Source organism: Callithrix jacchus, chromosome 14 (assembly GCF_049354715.1).
Source record: "Callithrix jacchus isolate 240 chromosome 14, calJac240_pri, whole genome shotgun sequence".
Classification (NCBI taxonomy): domain Eukaryota; kingdom Metazoa; phylum Chordata; class Mammalia; order Primates; family Cebidae; genus Callithrix; species Callithrix jacchus.
The window spans coordinates 86,664,944-86,673,604 of record NC_133515.1 but is presented as its reverse complement, the minus strand read 5'-3'; the positions used below and the strand labels follow the sequence as shown (position 1 = coordinate 86,673,604).

The following is an 8,661-nucleotide window of genomic DNA, read 5'->3' as shown; positions in this document are numbered from 1 at the left end:
CCTGTTGGTAAAAACAGCAATGGAGAATACCAATGGAGTGATCCTGAGGGGGCTTGTGAAACCCAAGACATGCAGGGGGTGGCAAGATGAGCTTTTGCTGGCCAGGGAGAGAGCATGCAGGGAACATAGCGCTTACAGAATGAGATGGGGGCAGTGCATGTAGCATTTTCTTTTGGGGAAAATGCTAAAAGCTCTATTACAGTTTTGCTCATAGCCTGCCCAGGCTTGATAGAAGTCATATATTTCCAGGCGCGGTAGCACGTGCCTGTAGTCCCAGCTACCCAGGAGGCTGAGGCTAGAGGATCACTTGAGTCCAGGAGTTCTGGGCTGTGGTGCCCTATGCTGATCAGGTGTCTGTACTAAGTTCGGCATCAATATGGTGACCTCCCAGGAGCGGGGGACCACCAGGTTGCCTAAGGAGGGGTGAACCGGCCCAGGCTGGAAACGGAGCAGGTCAAAACTCCCGTGCTGATCAGTAGTGGAATCGCGCCTGTGAATAGCCACTGCACTTCAGCCTGGGCAACATAGTAAGACCCTGTCTCTTAAAAAAAAAATAAAAGAAGTAATATCTCATGTCTGAGTAGCCTTTTACCTAAGTTAGCAACAGGCTTTCTCTCCTATGTTATCTCTTTCCATCCCCCTGGACACCTCAGGGGACAGGTATAGTACCTTCAATTTACAGACAAGGAAATTGAGGCTCAGAAAGATGCAGTGATCTGGTAGAGAACATGCAGACAGTAAGGGGCAAACCCAGGCCTCGAAGCCAGCAGGCCCTTTGAGACATGGTTTTCTAGAAAGTTCCACACCACGGAGTCATTCCTGGGGCCAGTACAAGGCAGGCCCATCCTAATGGTTGGGAGTGTGGTCGCCATGTGCCTGGGTTGAGGGTCCGGATCACAGACCGGCTTTCTGGGTCCTTTTCCTCCTCTCAGGGGCCCCAGGATGTGGGCAAGGTCCCTCAGAGTGGGGTCCTGGCCCCACATGGTGAGGGCAGGATAGGCAAGGTCCCTTGGGGTGGGAGGCCTGGCCCTCCTGATGGTGAGGGCAGGGTGCGGCCAGCAGTGGGTGGGAGGTGCCGGAGGTTCCTGCTCCCTGGCTGGGCAGGGCGGGGCAGGGCGGGGCAGGCACTGGGAACAGGGTGACCTGGACACCGTGACCTTCGATCATTGAACGAGGCACACAGTGGTGGTAGTGGAGAGAGGGAGACCCCTTGTGCCTGGGGGGGCCCTCATGGAGGTGGGCACCCTCCGAGCTTCCCACCCTGCTAGCTCCCACCTGGCACCACTAGGCAGCTTCCAGCAGGGATATTCCTTCTCCCTCCCAGCAGGCTCTCACCTGGAGCCTGCTCAGACCTGCCCTCTCCACAAAGCACGGTAGCAACTCCCTGGGGCAGAAAGTGTCTCTTCTGAAAGCAAGACAAGAGTTTAATTAAGCCTTAAACGCTCACAGTTGAGCCTGAAATTAGGGTGGTGAAGGGAGGGGGAGAAGGCAGGTGAGGACAGGGGGGCTTCAGCCCAGCCCTGCTCCAGCTGAGCAAAACAACCTGCAGGCAAACATTTGCAGAGCCCGAGGGCTTGGTTACAAAACACTTCTGACCTAGAAAGGGGAGAATGCCAGCTTCCCTTCCCCCCAAACTCAGGTCTGGGGATGGGTATTGGGGTTTGTGATGAATTTGGAAAGTGGAAAGAAACCAAGAGGTAAAGAGAGGCCACCTCTGAAGGTGGATGCCTGGATCTCTGGGGGAGGCATGGGTCTGCCCAGAAGGAAGCTGGGCTGGTGGGAACCCTCCCTACCCCAAGAGGGAGGGAAGGAGGGAAGACACTGAGGGCCACTGGGCTCTGGGTAAGCCAGTCAGACTGCACACAGGTGTGCCAGGGCTGGGATTCCTGCCCAGGACACCCAGCACTGCTCTACCAGGTGGGCAAAGCTCATTCCGCTCCCCTAGGAGGAAGGGAGCGGCTAGCCCTGATTGATGCAACCAGCTGGGCTCCCGTGCAACTGAGCTTGCTTGTACCCATGGCTGCAGGCAGCTGGACAACTGGCAGCGCTGAAGGGAGCACTGGCCTCAGCCCCTCTCTCTCCTGTCCCCCGGTCTCCTCAAACTGCTGCTGAGACATTCAAACCGCAGCCTCCTCTACCTGGTAATTGATCCTCTTTTGCCCTGAAACTTGGGTTTGGTCTTAATTTGCCAGGCACTAAAGGCAAGAAGAGACGGGCAGGAGGGCGTGTTATCGCTTGTCTCTGGGCACAGAGGCTGTTGCAACACAGCTCCTGAGTGCGTGTAAAAGTGCACGCGTGTAGCAGAGGAAGGGAACAGGCTGCACAGGGGGTGGGGGAAGGGTGTCCAGCTCTCCTCCCTTGTGTGTGCGTATGGCGGGGGGAGGTTCACCAGGCTGATTTCTGTCACAGAGGCAGGGGACCCCAGGATACAAAACAGACCCAGCAAGGCTGGTGTAGCTGCAGCTGCTGCCTGAGCTGCCCAGCCTCCCTGTGCCGACGGACACCCATGGAAGCTGCTCTCATAGCCCAACTCCTCACTTCTCAGCTGGTCTCGATGGGCACCTGCCTGGCAGCCCACTGATCACTTGGTGGAGACGGTCTCACACCCTGGGGGCCAGAAGGTGGTTGTAGATTCTTTGACTTTAAGGGACTATCTTCTAAAGAGGCCAATGTGGGCACCTTGGCTGGTCGCTCTGGCAGAGCTGGGGAGGCAGCAGCTCATGTTCTGCATTGAAGCTGAGTCCATTTGCTTTCCCCCTTCCTGGTATAGATGCAAAATCCTAGCACAGTTTTCCTATCACTGAATCAAAGGTATTATTGGGGGTGACGACTGGTGGGCAGGGGGTCAGGAGAGGCCCGAGATCACTCAACGCAGTCTCCTACACCGCCCTCCTCCTCAGCACCGCTACCTCTCTTAGTTTCCTGTGGCTGCTATAACAGGTGACCACAAACTTGGTTTAAAACAACAGCTTCCTCTTTCACAGTTCTGGAGGCCAGAAGTCCAAAATCTAGGTGTCAGCAGGCAGCGCTCCCTCTGGAGGCCCTGGGGGGACCCATTCCTTGCCACTCCCAGCTTCTGGAGCTGTCGGCATTCTTTAGCTTGTGCCTGCATCTGTCTCTGCTTTGTCTTTGTGAGGCCTTCTCTGTGTGTGTGTCATCTCCCTCTGTGCTATTCTTAAAAGGATTCTTCCTGTTGAATATGGGGTCTGCTCAGATAATCCAAGAATCCAAAATGATCTCCTCATCCCAAGATCCTTCACTTCCTTACATCTTATTTTTCCAAATAAGCTCACATTCACAAGTTCCCAGGATTTGGAGAGAGACCGACTTTTTGGGAGAGCACCATTCCACGCGCTACACCATTCAGTGGTTGGTAGGCTGTGGCTTAGACCCCTCTAGTGACGGGAGGCTCACCACTGCATGAGTTGGCTCCATCTATGTCCAAACAGGTCGAATTATTTTAAAGTTCTTATACTTGGGTGGAGCTGAAATTCTAAATACATTTAGATGTATTTTAGGTACTCTAGCCTTCAGAGTACCTAAAATACATCTAAATAAATAAACCTTCCAATCCCACCACCTCTGCCCGATTACAAGGCAAAAACAAAATGAGAAAAAGAATGAATGGGCTTAGTTTTGGTGTCAGGGGAAATGCACAGATCCTGGTCTGCCTGGTAGCTCTGTCGCAGGACTTTGTGCCTGGTTCCCGGCTGTAACACCAGAGAGCTGCTGAATCACCGTTTCATGGGATGCTTTTGAGAAATGCATCCTGCAGATTTGCCATTTGCACTGGCATATTAAAGGCTCCGAGAAGTCCTTAGTAAAGAAAACCACCTGACCCAATGTTTCCCAAACTTGTTTGAAAATACTGTGCTGTTATCGACTACCATCTTCTTTTATCACCTTGCAAACCTTCCTCACTATTTGGGGAAATGCTTTCAGAAAAGATGCCTGAGGGTCTTTTCCAGCTTTCACAATCTCTTTTGGTCAAACCAAATAGTTCGTATGCTCAGAGTCCCAACCCTAGCACTGTTGTTAAGCATTTTGCTGGAGGTAACAAATAACCTGGGAAATTAGAGGCCCCTGCCCCAAGCCACAGACAGCCAGGGCGAGGCTGTGGGCGATAGCCTCTGCCTAGGGGCCCTGGGTCTCTCTGGCCCTTACCTGGCACTGCAGGAAGCTGAGGGCCCTGTGGGAGGAACTCAGGGAAGGAAGGAGTATTTCTGCTGCTCTGTCTCCTGGAGATCCAGACTCATCTCAACCTCAGACTCAGCACTGTTCAGCCACCCTCGTTAGGTAATGCTGTCTCTGAATCAGCTTTTCTGGAAGTTTTATTTGAAGGTCTCAGCTAAATTCTACCTTGGCTGGGGAAAAAAACAATCTCAAAGAAGTTGGAACTTATGAAGTGGGAGCAAGAAGAATACCTGGACATCCCAAAGAAAAGGTGCTTCTAGTGGGGGAAAAAGAAGGACCTGAATGATGTGTCCTAAGAGAAGGAGAGAGACAGCATCACTCACCAATGGAATTGGTGGGGTGGGAGATCTGAGAGATATGGAAACATTGACAGGAAAGCCGAACTAGGAGAATGGATTGTCCTGAAAAGGCTCCCACATTTCTCCCCCTGCCCAGCGTGAGATGATATATGGGCTATCACCCTCTCCAATCCTCTTCTGTATTTAAGATTCCTTAGAAGAGGACACCCAGCCTCAGATCAACCTTTCTGAAGTGTCTGTTACCCAACAGTTTCACCTGCAGGAGCAAGGTTCACGGTGCCCTGACATACAGCTGTTTACTGAGTGCCCTGTGCCAGACACCACGCTAGCTGCTGTCACATATATATTGTTTAATCCTTTTAACCTCTAAAATTTTACAGGTGAAGACACCGAGGCCCAGGGAGGTTGGGTGTCATGCCAAAAGTCAAGAAGCAAAGTGCAGAGTAGGGCCAGATCTGTCTGGCTTCTGACCCCTCACCACGGCTTTCGACATGATTTAGTAATGCAGCCTCTGCATCCTGAGTGTGTTCTCCTTGGGTCTGACCCGAATCTCTCCTCCCCTCACCTGAGTTGGATTTGATGGAACAACCATGTAAGTAGGTTGGATCTGCTCCCAACTGGCCTTAAGAGGCATCACCTGTCTTCCCGTGCAGGCAAGCAGCCTTCTAGCTACTGGGGTGGGGAATGTTTGCCTTCTGTTAATGAAAAGAAGGATGTGATAAATAATGCCCAACCCAGCGCAGTATTCAGGGTCCCTAACAATAAGGCTCTATGTTTGGTCTTGGCTGCGGGTTCTAATCATTGGCTAATGCCGCTGCTGGGAACCCCTGGGCATGTCAACAGGGTAGGGCCCCAGGCACACTTACAGGGGAGCGGACTGAGCCTTTCTACCCTGAGCTCCCAGAATTCCTCCTGGGAAGTGGAGTTCCTGCAGACCTGCTTCCAGGTGCCCCAGAGTGAGGGAGGTGCCTTGGGCTCGCAGGTGCATGAGGCAGTGGAAGTGGTGCCCTGTTCTGGGCATGGGAAATGGGAGTCTGTGCCCAGCTCTGCCTCTGCTGCCCTGGGTGATGTGAGGCAAGCCTGTTTCTCTCTCTGAACCACAGTTCCCACATTTGTATAAAGGTGGGGGTTGCACCGAATACACTCTCAGGTTCCTTCTAGTTCTGACATTACAGGATCCTGCAGACGCAGCTTCTCCCAGATTTGCTTTATTCCCAGTGCCACAGCACAGGGGCCCCCAGCTAGTAGGTGGGAGATCTCAGAGCTTCAGCAACCCAACCGTGAGCTGCTGGATATGCCTTCCTGCCTCAGCCTCCCCAGACCCTTCCTTTCTTCCCCACTTCCATATGTATGAAATTTCCCAGTTTGTGAGACATGTTCAGAAACATGAACCCACTGGAGCCTCACCACCACAACCCTGTGAGATGGGCAGAGAAAGGAATGTCACACTGTGAGCACCACCCGCGTGCCAGCCCTCCTGGGCTTTTCAGTGAATCTTCCCATAGCTAGAGAAATCCTTTTGGGAATAAGGCAGAGTATAACTAAATAGATGGTGGGTGGATATTTAGATAAATACATACATGTGTAATCCTCATCGTGGCCTGGAGATCTTGGTGTTATTACCATCACCACATTGCAAAGGAGGAAAGTGAGGCTCAGACAGGTTCAGTACCTCCCAGTGTCCCCTGGCTATCAGGCAGCAAAACCAAGATTCGAACCCAGGCCTCTGTGGTCTAAGCTCATGGCCCTTTCTGCTGCTTTGCACTGAGGACACGATCAGCATTCTTTGCTCCAAGTGAACTGGGTGTATAGAGATGAAGTGACTGTGTCAAGGTTACCACAGCTCCAACTGGCAGAGCCAGGAATCAAACCCCCATTTTTTGCCTACAAATGTTAAGGCTGTTTCTAGAAAGAGCATAGTTGCCTCAAGAGAAAAAACCGTGGAGTCCCTCCCACCTTCCCTCTCTTTCTTCATCCCCTGCTTGCTCTGTCTCTCTAGGAACATCCCCTCTCCTCTCACGTGTCCTGGGCAGGAAATCGCATGATGTGCTCCTTGGCGCAGATAACAGAGCCACCACTCCCCAGGCTGTGTGTGGGGTGTATGGGTAGTGTGGGCCCCAGGCCGCAGCGCATTTGCCCAGGGACCCATGGCAGCTGATGTATGGGGTGCAGGGTGGGTGTGCTGACACCCTGGGGGACACTTGTGGGGATTCTGGCAGCACCTGGTCCCACTCTGTGTGTGTTGTCCTTGGGGCATCTGGTGGGGTCTGTGCAGGTCTCCCCTGTCCCTCTTAGCATACCCCAGATGGTTGGAGTGGCGGGGCCTGCCCAGACAATGAAGGTGGACTCTTTCTCTAGAGTGTACTTGCCTTCCTGTCACCTGGTCCTGTGGCAGAGTCTCCCACATCTCTCCTGAACCATGGCAGAAGACTCAAGCCGCCAGCCTCCTCTCTGAGCGTTTCCTGTTGCCTTCCATTCTTTCCCTGCCACCAGGGAGATCAGCTTAAAACCAGACTTTTTGACTTCAGGCCGCAGCCCATTATGTGTGTCCCATGGGTCATGGGTAAAAAACATCTCACCCTGGAAAGTAGCAGTCAAATCTGTTTGGAAATCTCATGCTTAACGTATAGCCCAGATCATGCCGTCTCGCTTCTTTTCAAGAAATTATCAATGGAGGAGTCCTACTTACTTCAGATCTCTCTCCATGTGCGTTTGTGTGCGTGCGTGTGTGTGCGTGCGTGTGTGTGCGTGCATGTGTGTGTGTGTGTGTGTAGGGAGTGGCATTTTGGAGTGAGTTTATTGAAGTCTAAAACATACATAAGGTACACAAATCGTGTGCACAGCTCAATGAGTTTCACAGAGCCAGCAGGTCTGTGCACACATTACCCAGCCAAGAAATCGTACTCAGCCAGCACCAGAGGCCCTTGGACCCCTCTCATCTCTCTCTGCCTTACCCTGACCCTATAAGGCCAACCATGTCCTGACTTCTACCGTCAAAAATTAATTTGCCTCAAAAAAATGTATATAATGAAACAATATTATTTTGTGTCTGGCTTATTTTACTATTCTATTTGCTAACCAGCTATATACATGCATGTAGCATATACACATACCTATATACACATATACCCATACATGTATGTAACATATACATTTGTGTATTTATGAATATCACATGTGTGAAAAAATGTGTATAAAATGTGTCTCCCTTTTTGCTGAAATATTTAAAATAAAAAACCCAAATATTATGTCATTTTATCCTTTTTGTTTTTTTTTTTGAGATGGAGTCTTGCTCTGTTGCCTGGCTGGAGTAGAGTGGAGCGATCTCAGCTCACTGCAATCACTGCAACCTCCACCTCCCATTCAAGCAATTCTCCTGCCTTAGTCTCCTGAGTAGCTGGGACTACAGGTGCCCACCACCACACTCAGCTGATATTTGTATTTTTAGTAGAGATGGGGTTTCACCATATTGGCCAGACTGGTCTCCTGACCTCATGATTCACCTGCCTCAGCCTCCTAAAGTGCTGGGATTACAGGTGTGAGCCCCCGCGCCTGGAAGTATGCCTAGTTTCTTTTCCATGGGGAATATCTTCAGATATTGGAAGATACTTCAGAACCATCCTTTCCCCATCTCGCCCCAGCCTCAGACTACGTTTTAGACCTTTCCTCTGGTCTCAGGTAATCCCATCCATTTACACTTGTGCCTGCATGCCCATATTTCCCTGAACCTGGGCCCTTCCTGTCTGCCCTGTAGCTTCCCTGCCTTCACTGACAACATCCTATCAGACTTTTGAGGCCAATTTCACTGCTACCACCTTCATGAGAACTTTTCTGATGTGTTCCATCCAATATTTTCTCACTCTGCATTAACCAGAGAACCCAGGTAGCTGCCTTGTGCTGTCAATTGCGTTCTGGCTTGTTTTAAAGTTATTTGAGAATCTTTGTCATTGCTCACCAGCTTCCAAGTTCCTTGAAGACTGACCCTTTCTTACCTGTATTTGTTTTTCTGGAAATGTTTTGAAAAGAGTAGGTGCTCGGGCTGGGCACAGTGGCTCACATCTGTAATCCCAGCATTTTGGGAGGCCGAGGTGGGTGGATCACAAGGTCAAGAGTATGAAACCAGCCTGGCCAACATGGTGAAACATCATCTCTACTAAGAATACAAAAA

At 51.1% G+C, this 8,661-nt stretch overlaps 1 long non-coding RNA gene across 1 annotated transcript; it reads left to right on the top strand.

The window, feature by feature from the left end:
- The first annotated feature begins 1,930 nt into the window (after positions 1 to 1,930).
- On the top strand, positions 1,931 to 7,725 carry LOC103788032 (uncharacterized). Its single transcript, XR_613849.5, has 3 exons — positions 1,931 to 2,141; positions 4,874 to 5,085; positions 6,852 to 7,725. It is a non-coding gene; the product is annotated as an uncharacterized LOC103788032 (long non-coding RNA).
- Positions 7,726 to 8,661: the final 936 nt, after the last annotated feature.